The sequence below is a fragment of the Grampus griseus genome, assembly GCF_964374135.1.
Source record: "Grampus griseus genome assembly, chromosome: 2".
NCBI classification, from domain to species: domain Eukaryota; kingdom Metazoa; phylum Chordata; class Mammalia; order Artiodactyla; family Delphinidae; genus Grampus; species Grampus griseus.
In genome coordinates this window covers 22,105,729-22,132,182 of record NC_139018.1, presented here as the reverse complement: position 1 = coordinate 22,132,182, position 26,454 = coordinate 22,105,729, and the positions used below count along the sequence as shown (strand labels likewise).

Here is a 26,454-nt window from a genome sequence, read left to right as displayed (position 1 = left end):
TCCAATACTTATTCTCAGAGGCTTAGAGCTACAAAATGACTTTCCCATGTCAAAAGGTTTTAAGAATACCCATCTTGTGAGGGAGAGTGTTTCTAGCCAGTTGGCTGAGGAACTCCATGCTCTTAACCCTTCTGGATCCCACAGCAATCTTAGTCAACACTTCTACAAAGAGGTGACTTAATAGCAATGCATGAGCCATTATCCATAACTCTTACCCTTTTAAGAGCCAATATTTATGCAAAGGACTTCCCTCTGTTATAGGGAAGCTGAAGAACTCAAACAGTATCCCATTTGTAATGGTGTTTCTTTTAATAATATTTTCCATCTCCGTTAAAAATTTTTAACCAATATGCCAATAAAGGAAATTTGCTAAGAATAAAAAAAGGTTAAATGAGAGAAGTAGATTATTCTTCCCCTTACGTTTACCAGAGTTTACTTCTCAGCTATTTCTTCCCAACCTGCTCTGGACTTGGAGGCAGAAGCTGTATGGTCAAATCCTAGCTCTCCATCAACTCACTGTGTGGAAGACTCTATTTGCTCAACTCACAGGATGAACAAGCTAGTAAGTTGTGCTATACCCACATCATGGAGTGGTTATGAGGATCACGTGAGGTTATGCTAGTAGCATGTACGTGAAATACCTGATAAACCAGAATAAAGCGTTGATCACAGGTTAACTGTTATCACTAATGCAGTAGTAGGTCTGAGAGCCTGTGAGATCTGGCCTGATTTAACCCTTGATGTGGGTATTATATTGCCTCAGGGAGGTCAAGCTTCCATGCAGGGACCATTCAGCAGCTGTTTGGCTTGAGGGTTGTACAGCTTTATTAAGAAGAGCAAACACTTGTCCACTGTGCAAAAGGGACAGTTTAAAGATTTACGAGATTTCTTATCTTCCTGAGATATTCATGTCCGAGAAGTTACTCTTAGTAGGGTAAAGTGACCGAAATTCTAGCTGGGAGGGTCTCTGTCCCAATAAGGCCCATAAATCTCTAGGAAGGGTTTATCTGTTCTGTGTCAGAGTTTGGCTGAAAGGCTTGTTGGTATTTCCAAACTCTCCAGATGCCCCTATTTAATGCTTGGCTGGCCTTCTTATGTAGCATAACCAAGTTGCCATTTCAAAACCATCCTCAGTCCCTGGAATCTAAAACAACAAAGCCAGAAGCTCTGAAATGTGCTCTACGAAGCATGAAAGAATCCATTAAGGTTCTGTCTGATTCAGTTCTATGTGACAATAGAAGTTCTAATGTATTTATGAAGAATTCCTTCTACTCTTAAGAAACTGAGCACTTTACAGAAAGTATGTTATCTCATGGCCAAAAAAAAAAAAAAATAGAGTGACTTGGAGGGGCTATGCTTTCTTTTTATATTATATCCAATGTCTTCAGTTTCAATAGCAGCAAAGTACGGAGGGAAATATTGTGGTTAAAGCCATGTCAGCTAAAAGTCATAGTGAAGAGTAGAGGATGGAAGTTTCTGGAGCAATAAGTAAATGATTATATGACTATGTGACAGAACTCTATATAGTAAGAGTGGTAAATAGAAATGGAGGTCATAAGTCAGGAGACCTTCAATAAGTCGTGAACATTTTAGCAAGGCACTTAATCTTTCTGTGTCTCACTTTTTGTATCTGTTAAATGAACACCAAGGAATGGCTCTGTCCTACCTCAGAGAACTGATGGGTAGACCAGGGAAGTAACTGTTCAAGTGTAGAAGGTGCTCTTCATTATTCAAGGACAATCTTTCTCATTCAGCAGAGTAAGAATATGGGGGGTTATGCTTTATCAAATATTTTAGGGAACATAGATGTATCATATAGGGATTTTGAGGGAATTAGACTAAAAACAAAGCAACAACAACTAAATACTTAATTTAAAAGCATCCACATCCATCCTTTCCTCCTCCACTCTTACAATAATGGAAGAGGAGTCTCTCCACCTGTGTCCACGCTCCCTGGTCTCTTCACCCTAGACTTTTTTTCCTCTCTCTTTCTCTCCCAGATCCTTTCCACTGCTCTCCAAACACACTCAAGTCTCTGTCTTCTTAAAAACATCTCTATAGTTCTCACATTTTAGCCCATCTACCACTCCTACTTCCCTGCCTTCTTCCCTTCACAGCTACATATTTATAAAGAATTTTCTCAAGTTGCTCTCTTGATGTTTTTACTTCCTATTCATTCTTTAGCTTAGTGAAATCTGGCTTCTGCCCCCATCACTCAATTGAAAAATCTCTTTTCCAAAGTGACTAACAATCTATGTTGAAAAATTCAGTGGACATTTTAGAAACTTTCCTGGATTGAACCTTTGGTAGCAGTGATGACCATCTCCCTTGGAGTCCTCCACTTTACACTCTGATTGCCTGGTGCCTCGAAGTGGCTCTCTGATCATCATCTAAGGTAGGGCTGCTATTGCACAATGAGGGCAGATACTGAGATACTGAGCCAGTTAGGAATGTCAGCTGCACTCCTACAGCTTAATAGCAAGTGCTTTCTTGAACGGAGTGCTCACCTCCACAACTGGATCTCAGTTGGTCTCAGGATCACAATTGGTATTTATAGTCTCTCTCTTCCACTGTCCATTCTAAATTCCCCTCACACTCAGCTTTCACCTCAGCTGGTCTTGATGACTGATCTAGTTGTCTGATCCAAGCTTTCATTCCTGAGGGGTTTGAGCCCATGGTAACTATACCCTTCTCGGGTCAACGTTGCTGTCCGTGTCCATTTTAGTCATAACGGAACAAGTACTTCAATATGCCCAAATGGATCAGCTGAATTCCACACATATTCCCTTCTGCTCTCACTGTGGAAGAGCAGCCCTACCTCTTCCTGCTGATCAGGATCACTTACTCTTGCCAAGATATTAACTCCTCCTTTAGTCTGCTGATTCCCTGGACATAAGGAGTCCAAAATGCCTAGGTAGCAGTCATAGTTTAAAATTCCCTGCAGAGCCTAGAATTGTAGGGATGGGAAACACAAAGATCCTTAGTGGCTCATTGGATATAAAGGCAACTGAGGCTACTCCTGCTTTGGCTGCTTGGTTCCCAGGCCCATTTTGCTTCCTAATAGAGCAAACATCCAAATAGAGGTTTGTGATTCAATGTGTAACCTGCATAATGGTACTCCATCACGGTCGTGTATTGCCTACAAGTTGTGCCTTTTGCAGGCTATTCCATTGCTCTGTAAAATCAATTGCTTCTGGATTATATGGTGCTTGATAGGACCAGTGGATCCCCTGATATGGACTCACCTCCCTATCTCCTTCTCTGTGAAGTAGGTCTCATCGTCAGATGCTCTATTGTATGAGATTCTATGCCTGTGGATCAGACACTTTGAAATCTCTCAGCTAGTGGTGCTGGTTGAGGCTCTAGCGGCAGGAAAGGTGAACAGTTACTGATAATGTCTACTGTTATGACAATAAACCACTGGCCCTTCTAGGAAGAAAGGGCTCAGTGTGGTCAACTTGTCACTAAGCAGCCATGTGGTGCTATCGAGTAATAGTGCCACATTGATTTCTGTTGCCAACTAGCTGGACTTTCAATGGTGATAGTGGCCAGATCAGCCTTAATAAGTGGGGTGGAGGGAGGCAGGGGGGTGTCTATGGTATTGGCGTGTAGTCTCCACTCTGTTAATCTTCCATTTATGCTAGTTCTGGGGTGGCCAATGATGAAGGCTGGCTACTGTCAATTGATCAAGTGATTTTGTCTTGGTTATTTCAATGCTTCTTCTATGGTAGCTGCTTTCTGATGGTCATTAATATATGATACAAAGGTCTTCACATTTTACACCCTTTCTCATATATTCATTCATTCATTCATTCATTCTCCAAACTTTTTTCCCTTCAACCTTCTCATCTTTGTCTTTTACTTTCTTTCCTTTTCTTTTCCTTTCCTTTCTTTTCTTTTTTTTCTTTTCCTTTCCTTTCTTTTCCTTTCCTTTCCTTTCTTTTCTTTTCTTTTCCTTTCCTTTCTTTCCTTTTCTTTTCCTTTCTTTCCTTTTCTTTTCCTTTCCTTTCTTTTCCTTTCCTTTCTTTTCTTCCCCCTCCCCTCTCCTCTTCTTTTCCTTTCTTTTCCTTTTTCTTTTCCCCCCTGCATCCTGAACATCTTTGATTTTCTTTCACCTGGGGTCTTCTCTTCACCTTCCTTCTTTTGCACACAGCGTCAGCACTTATCGTATGGAGCCTGGCCCAGGCACCACCACGTGGGGTGTGGGGCTGGGATTGCCCCCCGGTAGGGCTCACAGAGTGCCCGGGGGCTGAGGGCGGGGGTTAGCACGGGGAATAGTGCTGAATGCTGCAGAAGTGAGTGGTGCTTGGCGGCAGGAACTGACGGAGGCTCAAGGGTGCCGCATCTGTTTCAGGCAGTGAATAACCTGACTTCCGGTAGCTGAAGACTGTGGACTGTCGCTGCCCAGCTGCCTTTTCTAGTCTTTTTCTTCCCAGGCCCCTGACCAGATGGCCAAACCATTTGTTCACAAATCCATATCTTTTTTTTTTTTTTTTTGCATTACGCGGGCCTCTCACTGTTGTGGCCTCTCCCGTTGCGGAGCACAGGCTCCGGACGTGCAGGCTCAGCGGCCATGGCTCACGGGCCCGGCCGCTCTGCGGCATGTGGGATCTTCCCGGACCGGGGCACGAAGCCGTGTCCCCTGCATCGGCAGGCGGACTCTCAACCACTGCGCCACCAGGGAAGCCCCATATCTATTTTTTATCTTTGAACACTCTTCCATGAATTGAACCCATTAGGAAGATTTTCCCTTGCTGCTATCTTTCAAGGCCACTTCCACTTGCAGCTGATGTCGATTTTGGGGGGACATAGTGAACCAACATCTACACACCAGCAAATGATCCATTGACCAAGATCTGGCTTTTTGTTTTTCCCTTAGCTTCTCATATGGGACCTCATACAGCCATAGGTGTGAACAAGGAAGGGACTGTGCTGCAGTCTTAGTAGGTGACTTGAGGGTCTGGGTTACCTGTTCAGACAGTTTACTCATGCTTTGTAGTTCTGCCCAGGCTTGATCTTGGATGTACCACTTTCCATCTGATTAACTGCTGCTGAGTCTGCCAGGTACTCTGACTTAGCCAGTCCTATAGAATTCAGCTCATGATGGACAGTTTAGGATGCGTGGCCTCTTGGTTTCCAGGGTCCGGTGTTCAGTCTCATTTGACTGAGAGCCCAGTAGCTTACCAAGAGCTGTTTTTCTGTACTGCAGATGGTGCGGCCTTGCTCTAGAACTCCAGGGGACTGCATTATATTTCTCTTGTGAGGGCTAACCATAAAGTCCACTCCACACTATCTCTTTTTCCAGTATTAACACCTCCAACACAACAGGGTCTACCAGGTCATATGACCCAGCTGCTTGTGCTACAACCTGGTGTGCAGAGTCCTGCTCAGTCCCTACCCCAAGCTAGCAGGCTTCCATGTCAACTGATATATAGACAGAGCAATCCTTGTACAATACTCCATTGAATGAATAAACCACAGTTTGTCCATTTTCCTACTGAGGGATAAATAAAAGCATAACTCTTAACTCTAAGTCCTGAGTTTGGTCTTCAGCTTTCTCTGATTTCATACTGGACTGTACAAGGGCCTTTACATTTAGTTTTCAATTGTCTGTTAATTGTTCTCAGCTTTTCATTATCTGTCTGTAGTAGCTTCAATTACAACTTAATAAAAGCCAGCTCTTTCTTTGGATGCATTGCCTTCCTTCACTTCCCTCACTCCCACCTCAACCCATCCCCATTACTTTCCTAGACCATGAATCATTCCAAAGGCCAGGAAAGTTCCTCAACAAAACATTCTTCCAAGCCACTCCTGGTGAAAGTTTTAGTAGTTGGGCTGCTACCTTGTGCCGGGGACTACTTGTACACTGCATACCACCCAGTATGGGATCCTCATTATCAACCTGCAGAAAGTGATCCATTCCCTAAACTCTACTTTTGCTCCTACTTTCTCATACCTGTTCCAGTACCAACTGTATAGGTTCAGTTATTCTGGGACAGATGCTGAGACAGAATGAGGAGTGCAAGTGGTTCGCTGGGAGATAACATCCGTGAAAGGTAAAGGGAGAAGAAGCAGACTTTGGCAGGGATACTCTCAAACTGTGCTGCACGTCTGACAAAGTCTCAGCCAACCCATTGGGGAGCTCTTGAGTGAAGATTGCCTGTTAGAGGAGCCCCACGTTGGGTGTAAAGGGTAGGCTCTAGTGCCTCTTCCATGCTCAGTCACTGGCTGTGGGCTTCCCAGGAAGAGTGGGTATTGGTTCAAACTCTGTGACAGATCTGAACTTGCTACAGATGGAGGCTGGCAGCTAACTGCCTCTTGAGAGCAAAATAGAAAGCGGTTTCTTCCAAGGTGATCGGAGTGGCATGTCTCCCTGGCTGCCGCATCCATTTTTCTCTTTCATCTGTTCTGTTTGCACATCCCTGGTTTTCCTTACAAGCTTCTCTTTCTCCACCCATCATTTAAACAATGTTGCTTATTAAGTTCTCTGCTCATAGGATACTTGCCCCCAACTGTCTTGTTCACTCCAATTCGTACATCCATTGAGATGCTAAATGAATTGCAATTTCAGATCTTTAGGCTAAGTCTATTTTCTGAGCACTACATCTATATCATCCAAATGCCTATTTAGACATCCTACAGACTCCTAACATTTATATTTCCCAAAGTGACCTCATTCTTTTCTTAGCCAAAACCACCTTTCTGTCTACTCATCTCAGAGAGTGGATCACCATTTACCCAGATACGCAAAACAGACAGCATATAATAGTATCTTTGGTACTATCTTCTCACGCATCCCTAATATCAATCCATAATCATTACCAATCTAAACATCTCTTGAATCTGTCTCTATTGCATTCGTGTTACTGCCATGCAAGTTCACACCACCACCATTGTTTTCCACCTGAACCACTATAAGTGGAGATTCTTCTGTCCTTATTAAACGCAGCAGTCAGAGTGATGTCTAAAATGTACTATGGATGGGGGTCTCAGTTCCCTGTTTAAAATACATTATTGGTTTTCGTTGTTCTCAGGAGAAATTTCAAACTCTGCTTGGTTTATGAAGCCTGTGTGATCTGGCCCTGCTTCTCTTTTCAGGCAGATCTCTTACCAGTTTCCCTCCATTTCAGTCACTTCTATTATTTCAGCTACTTTTCATTAGTTTTATAGTCTAGAATGTGTATGCACTGTGCTGCTCTTATGCAGTTTTGCACAGGCTATTCCTTCTTACTGGAACATTCTTTATCTGCACTCCTTTTTTATCTGGTTAACTCTTACTCATCCTTTACTTTTTAAAGTTATAATTTACATGTATAAAAGTACAAAAATAGCAATGCAGATGGCTGTGTATTACCATCAAGATTAACCAGAAGTTGGGGCTTCCCTGGTGGCTCAGTGGTTAAGAATCCTCCTGCCAATACAGGGCACACGGGTTTGATCCCTGCTCCGGGAAGATCCCACATGCCGTGTAGCAGCTAAGCCTGTGTGCCACAACTACTGCGCCTGCACTCTAGAGCCCATGAGCCACAACTACTGAAGCCCGCACGCCTAGAGCCCATGTTCCACAACAAGAGAAGCCACTGCAATAAGAAGCCCGCGCACCACAATGAAGAGTAGCCCCGGCTTACCACAACTAGAGAAAGCCTGCGCACAGCAACGAAGACCCAACACAGCCAAAAATAAATAAATAAATTTATTTTAAAAAAAATCAACCAGAAGTTAACATTTGGCCTTATTTGCTTCAGCTCTCTCTTTTATACTTTAAATAAGTAAAATGTTATAGAAACAGCTAAAGCCCTACCATTAGCCTGTATTTTGCTTCTCTCCCCACCTATAGGTCAAGATATATGTCTGTTGTCTCTTGCCTTCTATTATTGCTGTTAAAAATCTGCCATCAGGCTGTCATTCTTTGTCTTTGACTTCTATTTGCTTTTAAGGTCTCTTTGTCTTTGATAGTCCACAGTTTTACTATAATGCGCGTAGGTATTATTTAATTTTTATTTATCCTGTTTTGAACTCATTGTCATGAGAATTCTGTCATTATTTCTTTAATATTGTCTCTCCTCATTTTCTCTATTCTTTTCTTCTGTAAGCCCTATTAGATGTATTTTGGATCATTCATCTTCCATTCTTGTCTCTCAACTTCTATTTTATGTTTTCCAATATGATATCTCTCTATGCTACATTTTATCTATTTTCCATGGCTTTATCTTCCAATTCACTCTTCTTCAGCTGACTACTTTTCTATTTAATCCATTCAGTATTACTGCATATATTTTTCATTTCTGTTATATTTCAGTTATCTGTTCTTTTTAATATTGCTCTATTCTTTTTTGTGGTTTGGGTTATATCTTTTATGTTTTGAATTATTTTAAACAAGCTTACTTTGTAGTCACTATGAAATCGTTCTATTTTCTGAAATTCTTGGGGTCTCAATTTGCTAGCATGTTGAGTCTACTAGCTCTTTCATGGTGAATTGTAACCTCCTTATTTTTAAATTTTGGATTATAAACTCATCTTCAGCAGGGCTATGTCACTGAGAATCTTGTGCAGCCTGGGCTGTGAGCCGAGCATGTTTCATCAGGAGCTCTGCATTTGTTTCTATCGGCAATGTCATGGATCTCATCACTCAGGTCCATACTTTGTGTTACTATCACTGCTTGGGAGGTATCTCAACCAGGCAGCAGTTTAAGTGCTAACCCAAACACCCACATCTCTGGGTAGGTGCATTCCAGATTCTTAAAATATTTTTTTAATACAGAATGTATACAAGGGATATACAAACTTTAGTCAGTGGGCAGATCTTTTCTGACTCACATTTTCACTAAGTGTGTAGCCATCTTACATTGCTAATATTGTAACACTGTTGTAATACTGTTCTTATGACCCACTGTCAGCATTAAAAGCCAAGCTCCCAGGTTACTGAGTCTGGCAATGCCTTCCCCACTATCACTTTCCTATTTCTAGACCACTCATAAGGCTTACCATTCTGTTTGCCGTTCTCTCTTGATACCAGGGGAGCTCACCTATCCATTGAAAGAATTATAGTGTCTTACACAGAATTTACAGATGGTCATAGTAGGAAGGATTTTGGATTGTGTAGACTTCCAGGAAGTCTCCATCTTTCAGTTTCTAGATTATTCATTCTACAGATATCTTATTGTCTCGGGGGCTGTATAGGGTGTTGAAGACAGTGTCTTAAGGAAAAGGATAGAGATCCTGTGCTATCAACTGTACAATATAAATTAGGCATCAGTTTCTCCAGGAAAACTTCCCTAACTTTCCTCAAATCTAGATTACGTAGACCTAATTCAGCACGGTATGTTTCCTCGTTCTTTAACACTATTTTAATTGCATATTTACTTGTATGTATCATCTTCTAGACTGGACTATAATCTCCAAGATGGTGAAGAATGTCCTCTCGATTAATGATTCCACATCACCTTGCACAGAGGCAGCATACTGTAGGAACTAGAATGTAATTGTCAAACACAGTTATTTCCAAAGATACTTGAAAATTTTAAGTCTTTATGAAAATTCCATTTTCAGCCTTTTATTTCCCCCCATCATTCTTACAAATGTCAACCTTTCTTTTTTTCTCAAGTTTTTCTTCTCTGCATATAAATGTGCTCAGGCCTCCTCTATTCTTAAAAACAGAGCAAAGCAAAATGATGCCTCCCCTGGTACTCGGTACCCTCTCAAGATAGCATTCTATCTATTCCTTGGTTACGTATTACTCCATTCTCCATTCCTGCATCTGTGAGTTCTCTTAAAAGCAAGGCAAAGCATTTGCAGCAACATGGATGGATCTAGAGATTATCATACTAAGTAAAACAAGTCAGAGAGAGAAGGACAAAGATCATACGATATCACTATATGTGGAATCTAAAAAAATGATATAAATGAACTTATTTACAAAACAGAAATAGACTCACAGACATAGAAAACAAACTTATGGTTACCAAAGGGGAAAGGGGAGGGGAGAGATAAAGTAGGAGTTTGGGGATTAACAGATACACACTACTATATATAAAATAGATAAACAACAAGGACCTACTTTATAGCACAGGGAACTATATTCAATGTCTTGTAATAATCTATAATGGAAAAGAACCTGAAAAAGAATGTGTGTGTGTGCGTGCGCGCGTGTGTGTTTGTGTGTAACTGAATCACTTTGCTGTACTCTTGAAACTAACACAACATTGTAAATCAACTATACTTCAATTTAAAAAAAAGCCAGGCAAAGCAGTCTTGGTGCTTCCCATATGTCATTTCCAAAGTAATACTGGTCCTCCATGAGGCAACTTGATGCAGTACATTGACACTGGATGCCAGCATTTATGACTTCCAGCCAATTCCCTTACCTCCTGGTGACCCCCTGAAGGCTTTGCTTTCTCATTTCTATGTGGGTACTTCAACTCTGGTTCAGTTCTTTTATATTGATTGTATTTTAACTCTACTTCAAGTCTTATGCTGCATCCCACACTTTAAAAAACTAAAACCTTTCATCCCACTTTTTCATTGACAGTACAGTTCACCTGAGATTTCTCCACCAGGTTGCTCAGCTCTGGAAGTTCTCTGCTGTTTCCTGGTAACTGACAGACCGGTACTTCGATTAGGTTACACTGCTAGTGCTAAGCGTTTTGCTTTATGTAGTTACCCCTCAGGTTCTAGTATCTTCCTTTCACTCTCATATTCCTCATTGCCACTGTTTGTTCATCCTCTATTCATTCCTCGTTCCTTTGCTACTTACTTCTGACCCCATCTTTCTACCAAAACTTGCTATCCTGTGTTTACAAGGGCTTCTTCTCAGTCTTTATCTTCTGGATGCTTTCTGGTATTTGAAATTCTCGTCCTTCCCTTTCCTTTCTACCCATAACACATTTATTCCAAGAACTGGAAGTTCTGTTACAAATTATCTACTTTAGCGGTTTTCAAATTTGACTACAGGTTAAAATTACCAGGAGAGCTTATTAAAAATATTGGTTCCCAGGCCCCATTCCTGAAAATTCTTACCCAGTAGGTCTGAGGTAGAGGTTGGAAATCTGCATTTTAATATATTTGTTCAGTTAGGTAAAACGTGTGCGTGGTAAAAATTTAAACAATACTAATGCGTAAGTGCTAAAATGTAAGTCCTTCTCCATCCTTCCCCTTAAGTTCCCTAAATTCTCTCCCCAAAGGCAACCACTGTTAACAGTTTCTGGATAGATCCATCCATACCCAAAAGTCCATATTTTTAATACATGTTTCAATTGATTTTGGTACAGCTGGTTCACCAAACTTGGGAAAACTTTTACCCTCATCTTTCTTGAAATTCTTTCTTCCCTTGAAATCCTTTATGCTGGTTGTCCACTATCTCTGACAGCCTGAACTCTGTCTTCTCGACTCATGACTTACTTCTTCTGACACCTAAGTGTGGGTATTCCCTAAAGGCATTCTCCTTGATCTTCTTCTGTCTCTGTCTTCCTCCTTGACAATCCTTCCCAGACCCGTGAGTTATTCAGAGAATACACTCATCCTTCAGTCTCTCGCTCCAATATTTTAACCTCATCACAGACCAATATTTTTTCTACTTTTTAGACATTTCTGCCTGGTTGTCTGGAAGGACCTCAACTTCAACACCCAAAGCAAACTCATTTTCCTGTCAACAGAACTGCTCATCCTTTGCTCTTTCCTGCCGTCTTTACAGTCTCCCATCGTCATTGCCTCTTCTGTCTCTTCAATGTTATCGTACCTCTGAAATGTCTCACACTTTCATGCTCTGCGTTCCAGTTTTATGTTACAGAATTTTACACACCACTTTCACTTCTGTTTCCCATTCCCCTGCCCACTGCTCATCACCCGCTTAAGGACAGGAGCTCTGTCTTCTTTATTTCTGTGTTCTCAGCACCTTGCTCTCTCTCTGTCACATAGTTAAGTGTTCTATAGATATGTTGAGTCAATGAATACAGAATAAAGCTCAAACTTAGCTTGGTGGTTGAGATCTTCCATTTTCTACTTTACCAATTTCTTTGATTTAGGTATCTATTTACCCCTTGCTTTGACCAAAATGAACTAGTCATACTCTCTCGCATACACGTTATACTTTTCCTTTTGTATTCCTTCGTGTATGATTCTCCTGCCTGACATGCTCATCTGCCCCATAATTGCCTATCAAAATCCTACAAATCCTGAAAGCTCAAATGCCTCCCTCATTCTTCACAGATGTTTCCCAAATCTCTAAAGCCCTGGGTCCGCACAACATTTGGATTCAGAAAATGCACCTGTCAGATTTATAAAGTCACAGGATTTTAGGTGTGGAAAAGACTTTTGAGGTTATCTAAGGCAACCCTGTATTTTACAGCTAAGAGCACTGAGGCCCAGGAAGAATAAATGTTGTTCTCAAGCCAGTGACCCATAGAGCCAGACTTAGAAGGCAACTCTCCTGAATCCCTTTTTCAGAGCTGTGCTGCCTATGCAATTATTTTATCTTCTCTTCTCGACTATTAGCACCTAAGGTCACGGATTGAATTTTATTCAGCTGTGCTTCCCTGTACCATCTAATCTAGTGCCTTGCAGATTCACAAAGTTATCCTGGATTGAAATGAACTTTCGTGTGCTGGTTAATTGATATTTTTAGCTAATAGCCATCTTGTCCTAGATTCCCTGGAAAACAGAGTCTGAGGCGGAGGTTACTTGCTGATGTGAGCGTGAGGAAAAAGAGAAGTAAGGCAGGGAGGGCTGGGGAGCAACGCACTGCTGCAGCTTCCTTCCCAGTAAGCCAGAAAAAATCCTGCAGGTCATGTGGTGAGTGCATCTGCACAGCCATGTAGGGCATCTGTGGACAGGCCCTGTGGAAAACCCATGTTTCAGAAGACAGTTCATAAGAAGGAACCTACCCACGCCCTCCCATCTCTTGTTTCCCATTGATTGAAGTCACTCCCCTGCACTTACAGGTGTGTCATCTGGCCTCTTTGATGGCTACTTGGAAAGCCAGATTCTTGCCCAATTAGAAGGCTTCTCATTTGGGTCCATAATAGAAGAGGATGCACATAAGATGCATCCAATAGAATATCCCTGACCTAAGCCTGTTATGATTGTTACTGCGCTAGTTTCTATATTGATGCTAGAAACACAGGACTGGTGGCAGTTTTCTTTAAGAGAGAGGCCTGAAATAGGAATAATTTTTAAACATTTTATACAAGTAAACAGTGACATTCATGAATAAGAAGATTAAAATACAGATCGAACAAGTCCTCATTTTTTTCTCTCTTAGTCAAAAGTAATTTGTAAATTCATAGACGGCTTTTAAAAAATCAGTATTTTCTCCTATAATGTTATTATGCTAAAGTAAAAGACCTAGAAACTCCTCTTTCCATTAAATTGCTCAGTATAGTGCAAAAGAGTCCAGCCTTTTAACCTGTCACTCTCTGTCCTCATATGTTAGCTCACATCTTTAAAGAAAGCTGCTCACCAGTGCACATGACAAAAAAACACTTGAGTGGGGAAAAGAATTCTTTTTTTCAGACAAGTGGTTTTACCTACTTACAAAAAAGACTTGAGAACTTGGACACACTTCAAGAGCCTCTGAATATTTTTCTTCAGCAGAAATTCCAGCCCAGACATTCAATAACCCAGGTTTGTTTTCAAAGTGGAAATAAAGAAACAAATTTCATAAAGACAGGGCAAAATTTGAAAGCAATTAATGTTGACAGGGCCAGGGATTTTGCTTCATTTTGTTATTAACCCTACCCCTCTTTCCAGTTTTATTGTCAGATATTGGAAAAGAGGAGAGGGGAAAAGTCTGGGAACTGAAAATAAAATTGAACAGAAAGGGGACGTTTGAAAACCATGTTCAGAGTAGAGCAAGAGTAATTGAAGGAGCAGATGGTCCGAGAACACTGTAACAGCAGATGACAAATAAGAGCCTACGGAAGGTTCATAGACTTCAAACTCTGAAAGGAATTTTGAGGACCAAGTTCAGCTGACATATTGGTGAAGTTGCTTTAAATTAATTCACACCACCAGAGGGATTCACACCATTCAGAGGAATTACATCCCTCGGTGCTGAAGAGATCCAGTCATCAGTCTCTGAAGGCACAATGTGGAATATCTGGGGAATCTTGGGGGGAAAAAAAAAATTTGAACAGAAAAATAGGACCCCTTTTTCCTGGCTTTCTAAAAAAGGGGAAAAGACACTTCTTACTTGCTGGGTCACTTAATTGCTCTGAGCCTCTGGTTCTTCTGTAAACTGAGGATTATTTGCTAACCCTATTATCCATCAGAATTGTTTTGAGAATTAAATAAAATCTGCAAGCTAATCATAAATCCTAAATCAATATAAAAATGTTAGCAGTTGTTTAAATCTCTTCCTTCTTTGCATGTTCACTACGCTTTACACAGACTCACGGACTCCTGTTACAGGTCTTAACATGTTGCATAACATAACTGGAAACTTTGTGTCCAGTTTCCTGACTGGAATGTGAGATCCTCAAGAGGAGAGACAGTGACTTAGTTTTTCATTTGACTGCACAACCCAAAACAGTGACTAGCACTTAGTGGCGCTTAATCAATATTTGCTGAATGAGAAGAGATTAAAAAATAATCTCAGTAGGCTATGTTATAAATCAAACTGTGCTAGATGATAAATTTAACCGAGATGAATATAAACCCTATAATCAGCTCTAAATAATAAATTACACAGTTACAGGATGGTAACATCCTAGCCCAGATTTCATGGTAAAAAGCCTCTGGGGGCTGTAGCTAACTATAAAAAGAGCCAAGAGACAGATGAAATTCCTAAAAATATTAACATTAATTTTATTAATAGTATAGGGTATGCAAATCAAGAGAAATGATAGCCTCACTGCATTCAGCACACGTCAAATCACATTTGAAAAGGGAATGGACAAACTAGAGAAATTCAGGTGACTGCCATCCAAGAAGGTAGACAGTACCCCAGGCTATATTTTAAAAGTTGAAAGAGCCCAGATAGGGCCCTGGGGGAGAGAAAAATAAAAAAAAAACAGACTTGATCTGTTTTCGGATATTTAAAAGCTATCCGGTGTTGCCCTTGTAGACAAAACTTGGGTAAAAATTTACTTCCAAATTGGATTGTCATCTTTCAGATTTAGATACAGTATAAGACGGAATGTTCTGAAGATAGCAGCTGTTCAACAGTGGAATGGACTCCTCTAAGAGATGGAGAGACAAGCATTCAGGCTAAACACCTGTGGCTTAGACCTTCCTTGTAGTCCCCTCGGTGCCTAGCATAGTGCTGAGCACACAATCCATATTCCCTAAATATTTTTCTCAGATTGATGCCAAGGGAAACAGTCATAGTTAATTATGAGCGCATGCCTATCCTGCCCAGTAAAGTTTCGCATTGGGCAAATCACCCAGAGGCGTGATCTCCAGGTTCAATTTATTGTGCGCTCTTATCAGTACATTTTTGAACATGTACTCCTAACATCCACATTTACTTATAAATTCCATGCTAAACTACTGAACTAATCAGCACACTTTATACACGCTTATAAAACACACAAATAATGTAAAGGCAAAAGGTGTGAGAAAAAGAAATGCTAGTGTGTTATCTTTCTGCACTTTAGTGGTTCAGCGTGACCCCCTGCTTTGCAGAGAACCAGCGGACCAGTTAAGGAGCTTAACGTACTTCTGTCTCCAATACCTGGCTGTATGGGTGCTTCTTGGTCTGAATTATCTACATATCAATCTTAAATTTTTCCTTTTCCCATGTAGATAAAACTAGTTTTGATTTTTTTTAAAGAAGGGTAAGTGATTTTCTGGAGTTTCTGTATATTTTTGTAAGTCAAAAAAAATTAATAGTTTCCTGTTGACCCTGCATGATTTTGATCCTATTTTTCTATCTTATGTCTTAAAAATAGGTGCATTCCCTTGTAAATATAATAAATTTTACAAAATTGCAACTGTGTGGTGTTCTGTTGAGACAGAAATTTAAATAAATGCATCAGCAGGAACTGAATCAAGAATTTAAACCCCTTTCTGTCAGACTTTCAATTAAATCCCAAAGTCCCAACATGAACCCAGCAGCCTTGTTTGAATACTTAGAGGTTCTTTGCTTCACCAATATCTTTTCCCTTTCCTAGGAGATTTGAACTGTTTTTGCATAAATTATTATGCAGTACAATGCTACATATTCCCATGATTGTCCTTTATTTTTGGAAACATTGTTCTTTGGCCAAGTGACTATAACTTTATTGCAACATTTTCTGAATCACATTGCTCCGTCACAGTAAGCTTTCAGAGAACCAGCCGAGGGAGTAGTAAGAGACAAGCAGGTGTCATCTCAGAAATTTATTTCCAGTTACCTAAGGGGCCAAAAAACTCCCACAAATTCAGATCTGGTCCTCAGCAGAAAGAAGCACTGTTCTAGTAATTGGGAAAACCTGGGGTTTAAGCAATGGCACCACTAGGAATCCAATCTCTTGCCTAAGTTTTCTTGGGATTCTCATAGCAATAGAGGAGGGGAAGTCTCCTGTACTAGTTCTTCCTTGGGCCTCCCTGGCTCCTGTTTTCTCAGATCCTAATGAAATAGACCCTGTGGTCTGAGGTGGGTGGAGGTAGTGGGATAGAGAGAAAAAGAAAAAAGTTTCTTCTTGTTCAGCATCCACTCACCAAATCTTTCTCCCAGAGCAAACACAAGCCTTAGCACTGGTTTACCAAGTCTCTTACTGCTCTGCTCTCTGGGTACCCTGAGCCCAAATCAGTAAGCTACTGAATCTCAGTTTCTTCAACTGTAAAGAAGACATTATTATTATCATTATTATTATTATCATCATCATCATTATCATTATCATACTACTACCATCTTTTTAGTCACTTCTGTTTCCTGCACTTAATCTCATTTAACCCTCATATCAGCCTTATGAGTCAGGTTTTGTTGTTCCCACATTACAGATAAGGAAACTGAGTTTTAGTGAGGGTTCAGGAACTCAGACAAGGTCATACAATTAGAAAAGAGTAGCCCTGGGACTTAAATGAAGCCTCTGTGACTCCAAAACCCCGTTCTCTGCACCTCCCTTGGGAGCAAGAAGAGCAATACCGTCTCACAGTTATACCTTACAGAGCACTTTAATCTTTATTATACCCACCTCAGAATAATTCCATGAGGTAAACAGGAAAAATATTAACATCTCTTCTTCCCTATTCCTCTGTACCTCTTTAGCCTGCATTTTAAAAATATTTAAGGAGAGTAAAGCCTAGAAAATGCAAAGGATTTTTCTAAGCTCTTATGGATAGTAAATGGAGTTGAGATTAAGCAGGCTTTAGTCCTGTGCTTGCTCCACCACACTGCTTTGTCACCTAGAGATAAAGAGACCCAGCTTTGCCTATAGCTAGCACTTTAACCCTAAAATGGTCATTTAAACCCTGCAGTTTTTGCCTATGAAAAATAGATGGGAATAACAATAATAATAACTAATACCTATGTTAACTACCTCACAGTGTTATTACAAAGATCAAATGAAATCATATATGTAGGTGTTTATGGAACAAATGGACAATACACAAACCCAGATAGTGTTATCATTAGGATTATGCTGGTTAAACTATCATAGCATTATTTGCCAGTCTGGTTTCTGGCAAAATGTAAGACAGGGCAGGTTTGTGGTTAACGCTGCCCATCTCCCTGCCTTCCAATTCCCAGGTAGCACATACAACCCTGCTGCCTTTGTCCTGCCTCTCAGAAAGGAATGTTGCCTGAAAAGGCATTTGAAGGTATTTAAGAAGCAGGAGATCTTCCATATTTACTTACATTTTTATGATGAGGCTGCCTATCGCAACTGTCCCATGAGATGGTGTTCACCTACTTGGGAAACCATCCACAGCTTGTTCTCCCCTGCATGGGACTTGGAAGCAGTTTTGTCGTGCTTTAGAGGGAAACCTTGAAAGCCAGGTGAGTTGTGCTTACACCACTGTGAACTGTCCCAGCGCCCATTTGATATAGTTGGTTACAGAGACTAATGAAGTAGTTTAAAAGGAGGAAATAGAATCTTTGCTCTGATCCAGAACAAGGGGACAAGAAAATACTGCTATCTTTCTGAAATTTATGAAACGAAAGGGGAGGCTATTTTTATTTTTTTAAGGAACTTTCCCAAAACAGGTAAGTTGTCTGTCTGTGTGTGTGTGTGTGTGTGTGTTGTGATGTGATGTGATGTGATGTGATATGGAAGATATGAGGAGAATTGGAAGGAGCAGATGATCATTTCCTTGCTTGATTTCTTCATTCAATTCAATATTTTTGAGTGCTGACACTATGCTAGGCACTGGAAATGGGATGCTGAACAAGACAGATAAGTTGTCCATACTCTCATGGAATTTGCATTCCAGACAGGTGGCCAACATTGATCAAATGTATCATTACAAGTTTGATGGGTATTATAAAGGAGAAAAAGAGACTTCCATTACAACTTTATTTGTGAGCATACTACAATGCCTTGAAGTTATTACTTATAAAGGTCAAGAAGAAGCTACTGCCACATTCTAAAGAACACCAAGTGATTTCCAACAATGAAAAACTTGAATTTCTTAAATAGTAACTATTCTAAAAAGAAGCTAGAATGGCTAATCTTGGCTCTCAGTCTCTCTAAAGCCAATATAAAGGAAATGAGAGCTATACAACATTATCTTGACCTCACTGACCACCAGATAGCCCAAGAAACAGTGCATGCAATATGGTAGAAGGAAGGATCAAAGAATGTGTTTTATAAGGATAATGAATTCTGCTGAGTTTTCCCTGTCTGGGCTCTAATAATTTTGGCTTCTTTTGTAATCATACCCTGTTGGAAAGCCACATGGCTTGGACTGATTTTTGCCTACTACAGATTTTGGATTCCAAAAGTACATCTCCATGACTAAAGAAATGGGCAGTCCCAGGTTGGCTGGCTCCTTCAAGAATACTTAAAACCTGATTGCACAACTGCATGGCCAACTGGGGTCTTAGCATTAACTTGAATTTTCTTACTGGCATCCAATTTTGAGGATATCATATTACTTTGGGAAGAAGGGAGTAGTTATTATGATTTTCATGGACTTGAGGGGTTTTGGTATTGGAAAGAGGGACTTGGAGATCATCTATTTTAATCTTCTACCGAATGTAAGAATCTCTTGTGGTTGATTCATGATATTCATCCTTTGAATACATATGGTAAAAAGAACTTACTATCTCGTTTTTGAAGAATTCTGTTATCCTTTCCTGCACTGGAGAAAATCTAGCACTATTGGTCTTAGATGTGTCTACTTGAGTGCCACAGATCGAATCAGAAAGAATCTCACTTCCATTTAATGACTTTCCTCCTCCTTAGTCTTTTCTAGGCTGAACATTCCATGTTTTCCCTCCATTTTCTACACAACATGATCCTCCAAACTGCTACACTTTTGGATGATAGATTGAGGAGATGGGAGAGGAGCAAAAAATTTGTCTCTTCCCTAACACATTTGCCATTTCTCTCACACACACCCACAACTTAACTTTTTTGGAAAAGTTTCTTAAGTAAATAAAAATAGCCTCCCTTTGTTTCACAAATGGCAGAAAGATAGCAGTACCTTCTTGTCCCCTTGTTCTGGATCAGAGCAAAGATTCTGTTTCCTCCTTTTAAACTACTTCATTAATCTTTGTGACCAACTATATCAAATGGGCGCTGGGACAGTTCACAGTGGTGTAAGCACAACTCACTTGGCTTTCAAGGTTTCCCTCTAAAGCACAACAAAACTGCTTCCAAGTCCCATGCAGGGGAGAATGAGCTGTAGATGGCTTCCCACCTCAGCAGGTTCGATCAGCATACCACCTGTGCCCGCATTCATATTGATATTTAAACTGCACAAAGCTACTTTAATTGTAAAGATAAAAACAGAATTTCTCCATTAATATAGCCAGATGGGGTGGCTTGCCAACTCATTCTCTGTGGTTCTAGAAAATGCCCAATAAAATAATATTGACTCTAAAATTAAGCTTTGGGTTTGAAGATGCTACCATGCTGTTGAGTCACAAGACTATATTAGTTTTAACTTTTATAATGCTACTAATTTTAGTAACTTTGGCAAAGGGAATATAAAAACAGGCTGTCCCCAATTTATAGGGTTGTGTTCCACAAGTCAGTTGTTTGGAATGTATTTCACATGTGTATTAAATTTTCCGGCTAGCCTACTAAAGAGTTTTTAACCTTAAGATGCCAGACGTTATAATACCATTTCCAGAAATCAGCTGTAAACCAGAAGGCAGTCTCGGGGTTTTTTTGCTTCACATGCACCTTAAGCACCACCAGAAATATTCTGACATCTAATATGTTTTACCATGTTTCTATGGGTTAAAATGTCAAATGTCCAAGTGACTACTGGGATCACTAAGAACATTTTCATGCTTTCCCTTTCCTTTCCAATAGAGTTAGTCCCCCTGCCCCAGTCAGCTGAACAAAGAAACCAGAGGCTCCTTGTGACCTGAGCCTGGTGGTGGCTGGGAGGGTGAGGTGCAGTGATAGATGCCAAAGACCTTCTGAAAAAAAGCACACTGTCAAGTATACTTCTCAGTCTTCACTGGTTCTACTCAGACACCCATTCTTTTCTTCCATGTCAGCCTGATTCATAGTCTCTTCATATCCATTCTCAGTCTCTCTCTTTTTTTCTCTCTGTCTTCCTGGGGGTCACAATGAAGTCTTTCAGGTTTGCTTCACTTGTCCCTTAAGCATTCTCCAAGGTTTTAACGGTTTTTCAGTTTTTCCCCACACTGGGTAGCAAAATGAATGAATGAATGACTATTACTAGGGAAATAGGAACTATAAAGAATCTCTCTAGTAGCATCCTCTGTCCCTCAATATCTCTTTCCATTTTCTGTCTTACTAACACCTGGAAGGGAGAGGCAGGATCACCTTGACCCTACTGGTGGGTCAAGTAAAAAAAAAGGACAAGCAAGGACAGGCCATGCTAGACCTTAAAGGAAAGAAGGTGACGTCTGTCTGGCATCTATCTGAGCTTCGATAAGAAAGCAGAACAAAGGAAAGCTTCTTGGGACATTTGGGAGTGAGGAGCCGGGACCTAGCTCTACTAGTCTTCCTTTCACCCCCTTTTCTCTTGTCACAAAGGAATACGTGTTCCCAACCCTTTCCAAGGCCATACCCCCACCTCTGTTACCTTCTCCCCTTCCTTTCCTTTGGAGACATGTTCAGCTATTGTGGGAGCACTGTTCCCTATCCACAAAATTCAAACAGCTCTGTACAGTGACAATTTTTTGGTAACTCACAGAAGCAGAACTTGGCCCAAACTAAAGTGAGTTATTTATAGTCTTAATTCATTCATATATTTACAAGTGGCATATTCGTAAAGGGCTCTATTTTCCGGCATCTTTCTCTTTCCAGCAAACTGTAGAAGTTAAAAGCATAGACTCTAGTGCCCCTAGCTGGACTTAAATCCTACCTCTGATACCAGGTGTGTGTGACCTTGCTTAATTTACTTAACTTCCCTGTGCCTTAGTTTCCTTGTTTGTAAAATGGAGATAATAGCAGTGCCTACCTCAGTGTTGTTGTGAAAATTAAAATGAACTGATCTATATAAAGTACTGAGAATAATTCCTGGCACATGGTAAACACTTTACGTTTACTATTACCATCATGCTTTGTCCTTCACTGCTACCTACAAATATTATCTCATTTCCCCCTTGATGCTATCTTCCCAATAGTTAACTCTCTATCAGTTTCCTTTCATTCTGTCTCAAAGAGAAGACCATACATTCGCAGTTCCCGTTTATGTTCAGTCTGCTAAAATCCTGTCCATTATCCCTTTACTCAACTCTGTGATAACTGCTCTCCTAAAGGTCCCTTAGGACTCTTAACTGCCAATTTAAAATGTTGCAGTTTAGTTTTTATTCTGCTTGATATTCCCATAGATTATGATATTTCTGTAACAAATAGACCCTCTTCCTACCTCATCTCCATTCTGCCTCTCCTGAGACTTGCTCATTAAATGTTGACCTTCCCCAGGATTCGATCCTTTGTTCCTTTTGCACACTCCCCAGGCTCCTTAGAAAATCTCATCCAGTATTTGTCTTTCTGTGGCTGGCTTATGTCACTTAGCATAATGTCCTCAAGGTTTTGTATGACTCCACTTATCTGGGGTATTTAAAGTCATCAAATTCATAGAATCAAAGAGTGGAGTGGTGGTTGCCTGGGGTAAGAGGGAGTCGGAAATGGGCAGTTACTAATCAAGGGACATAAAGTTTCAGTTAATCAAGATGAATAAGTTCTAGAGATCTGCACAACATTGCAAATATAGTCAACAATAAAGTATTATATACTTAAACATCTAAGAGGGTAGATCTCTAGTATTTTTACTAAAATGAAATAAAATTAAATAAAAATAAAATAACATCTAAAACTTAAATCAGAAAAAGCTGGTAGCTGTGCAATAGCCAGCTAGTAAGTTTTTCTTAAATTTTTCGGTAAGGAAAAGCAGTTTGCATAGTAATAGCATACTATGGCTTATGTGAAAGAGATATTTATTTTCTTTTGAACAATATTAAAACAGACAAATTATTATGGAGTTCAGTAACGTAATGAGCTCACAATAGAGTTAACCTTTTAAAAGTCACTTCCAGTACAATCACAGTAATGTAGCATAGACGATTAGAGTTATTTCTTGCCACCTTATAAAATTGCCAGCTCATTTCACATTTTTCTTTTAATGTACTTCAGTGAATTATTGCATGTTATAAAAATTTCAGTCTCTTCATATAATGAACCTCTATTGATTGGTTTATTTTAGTTCCATTTACTATTAATTATCAATAATGAATCACATTTAAAAGACATGTTAAAATGTCATCCTTTATTCGTGTGCTAAATTGATCATTTCTTTACAGAGTTATAAGAAAGTGATTTAAGTACCCTCCTAAAAGAATAAAATTTGAATAAACCAAAAGAAAAAGGAAAAAGAAAACCTCATCCAATTTAACATGTCAGCTATCATCTGGATAATGATTACCAGACTTTATCATTAACCCTGAACTCTTCCAGGTACTTCAGACTTCATTTCCTATTGCCTCCTAGACATCTCCACTTGATGACCTGCAGGAAATTCAAACTCAGCTCATCTCAACCAAGCTCATCATCTTCTCACCAATATCCTGCCCATAATCCCCACTCCCAACCCCAGAAGAATCCCACATTTGTGCTTCTTCATTCTTCATCTCAGTTTTGACGACATTGTACTTCACCGGCTAGCTTCAGCCAGAAATTCCAAATCACCACCTTTCTTTACTTTCCACATTCACTTACTCACTAAATCCCACCAATTCTTTTTCAGTATCATCACGAAAATCTACCTACTGCTTTAATAAGAACTTCCATCAACTATCATGTAGATCAGTGGCTTCACACTTTTGACCATGACCCAGAGTGAAAAATATGTTTTGCATTGTGCCCCAGGACACAGACGTATTTATGGATGTGTGTGTTTTATTTTATTTCATTTCCCTAAACTGATGACTATGATACCCTAAATTGATTTAACAATCTACCGATGGGTTACAACCTGCAGTTTGGAAAAACACTAACCTAGAGTAATGGCACTTTTCTACCCCTTCCCTCTCCCATATCTGTAACAGGGGTTTAATACATAACACTACAGGGTGTGTGTATCAGGACCTCCAAGGGCAGGTGTTGCAATTTGAAAAAGAAAATCACCCCCCCGCAGGTGATTCTGATATCTCCTATATGTTCTACTCAGTTATCAAAACAATAAGAAATATTTATTAAGCTGTATATATAAAGCTTAAGGCAGTAGTCAAAATAAGCATGATTCACTTATCTGGCTTTTATATTTACTTTTACTCAGAGTCCTCACACATCTCTTAACACTCCAAGCATTTCACAATTCATGCCTTTGCACATATTATTCTCCTGCCTTGGAATGCCTTTCACACTCCCTTTCATCAGGTGCATGTCTACACTTAACAATGTATATAAAAATCTATTTCTTGGACTTCCCTGGTGGCACAGTGGTTAAGAATCCGACTGCCAGTGCAGGGGACACAGGTTCGATCCCTGGTCCAGGAAGATTCCACATGCCGTGGAGCAACTAAGCCCGTGCACCACAACTACTAAGCCTGTGCTCTAGAGCCCATGAGCCACAACTACTGAGCCCACATGCCACAACTACTGAAGCCTGTGCGCCTAGAGCCCGTGCTTCGCAACAAGAGAAGCCACCATAATGAGAAGCCTGCGCACCGCAATGAAGAGTAGCCCCCGCTCGCCGCAACTAGAGAAAGCCCACACGCAGCAACCAAGACCCAACGCAGCCAAAAATTAATTAATTAAAAAAAAACTCATTATCTCTTATTAAAAAAAATCTATTTCTTTACAAAAGACAACTCGATAGTAGGGGTGCTGTGTCCAGTTTATGTGCTGTCCAGTTACTCTGTTTCCTGGTGAGCATGGGCCCTGCAACAGCTCATGCAGTTCCTACTAGCTCACCCCAAAAAGCTCTGGTACATTGGCCTGCACCTCATTTTTCTCTGATGTGTTCTGATTCAGAGGTACTGGAAGTCAGGTTCAAGGTGAAACAGGAGGGAAGGGGGCAGGCACACCTTTTATTTATTTATTTATTTATTTATTTATTTATTGGTTGCACCTGGTCTTAGTTGTAGCAGGCGGGCTCCTTTAGTTGTGGCATGTGAACTCTTAGTTGCGGCATGCATCTGGGATCTAGTTCCCTGACCAGGGATCGAACCCAGGCCCCCTGCATTGGGAGCTCAGAGTCTTATCCACTGCACCAACAGGAAAGTCTCAGGGCACACGTTTTAAAAGAATGACTTAGCCATAGGACATGACAAAAACTGGTTAGAACCAACTAGGTCCAAGATGGTGGAAGATTTGACTTCCAGTGGACCTTTAGCCTCATTATACGCTCATTGTCATACATTAACATAAGCTAAGTGACACACCAACCAGCGCCATGACGGTTCCGAGGGCGACCATCAAAGATCAAAAAGTGGGTAGGGGCCCAATTCCTGGAAATCTCCGCCCCTTCCCCAAAATAGTTGGAATAATCCTCCCACTCATTAGCCTGTGAAATTACCCGGCTCATAAAAACCAACCACCCCATATTTCAGGGCCTCTCATCTTCTGAGATGGCCCATACTCTGTCTGTGGAGTGTGTCTCTTTCTAAATAAATCCACTTCTTACCTATCACTTTGTCTCTCACTGAATTCTTTCTGTGATGAGACATCAAGAACTTGAGCTTCATTAAGTCCTGAGACTAGGTGTGTGATTGCAATTAAAAGACCTGTGCAATCTGGGTTGCAAAAACTAGGTGTGTGATTGCAATAAAAAGACCTGTGTAATCTGGGTTGCACGGTTTCAAAGGTTTGTTGAAGAACAAGTAGAAAGCTGAATCTGACAGTATGGGCTGCAGGTTTTACAACCACATGGGTTTCTGATTAAGAGTGTTTCCATCCTGATGAAACCAGGGTTTTTTTCCTCATCCCTCTCCTACCTGGAAATACAACATGAGGTAGTACTGTTATGATCCCCATTTAAACGATGAAGGAGCCAGGGCAGAGAGAGATTAAATAATTTGTGCAAGGCACATACCCAACAAGTGGTAGAGCCTATAGTTTGAAAACATCCTTAAAGATGAAAATGTATTACTCGCCTCTACTATTGTATTAAGGGGGGAAAAAAGCCCTAAGAATCTAGTTTATACTTTCTTACCCAGTGGTTCAGTTTTTTCTGGCTACTAATGATATGGTCTCCAAACCTTTTTGTGTACTTTAAAATATATGTGTATTTAAAATATATGTGCTCTCAATCAGCACTTTAAAATATATGTGTATGTGTGCATGTTTCATAGACACATACTACTATGTTAACATACCATGTAAATTATAAGACACACACACACAAACAGAAATCCAAATATTTTAAAATTATAAATAGAGGTTCTAATTTTTTTCTGTACTCCAGAACGTTGCCTTGGACACTGTGTTTTGGAAACCAGCTATAAAGTATTATACTTAATAGAAAAACATGCTTTCCTCCATACACAGAAATAAAATTGACCTACAATCAATATTTATTCACAGAATTGCTTTTCAAGGTGTGTTGGTCCGCATGTCACGTCCCCCAGGGCAGCATTAAAGACAAGCATTTGCAGTTTTGAGATGGCTAACCCTGATTAGGAAAGTAAATTATAACTGCCACAGATTATAATCTGACTAATGTGCCCTTGAAACTGCTAGGCTACAGAAGTTTTTGAATTTGGGGTCAAATAGGAGTGATGGGAAGAGGGCTGGTTGATTAACAGCAGATAAGAGTTCTAAATAATTTGACTTCTGCCTAAAATAGCTATGGGACTTGGGCAAAACATTTAATAATGTCCTTTGATTAAATTGCTTTTGCATGTATTAATTCCACTGATGTCATAATAACCCTGTGAAATAAGTAGGG

At 40.2% G+C, this 26,454-nt stretch overlaps 1 protein-coding gene across 2 annotated transcripts in view; it reads left to right on the top strand.

The window, feature by feature from the left end:
• The window catches only part of TSHR (thyroid stimulating hormone receptor), a gene marked incomplete at its 3' end in the record, with an annotated part of 166,153 nt that overhangs the window by 16,052 nt on the left and 123,647 nt on the right, over nucleotides 1-26,454 (top strand). The window lies entirely within an intron of this gene.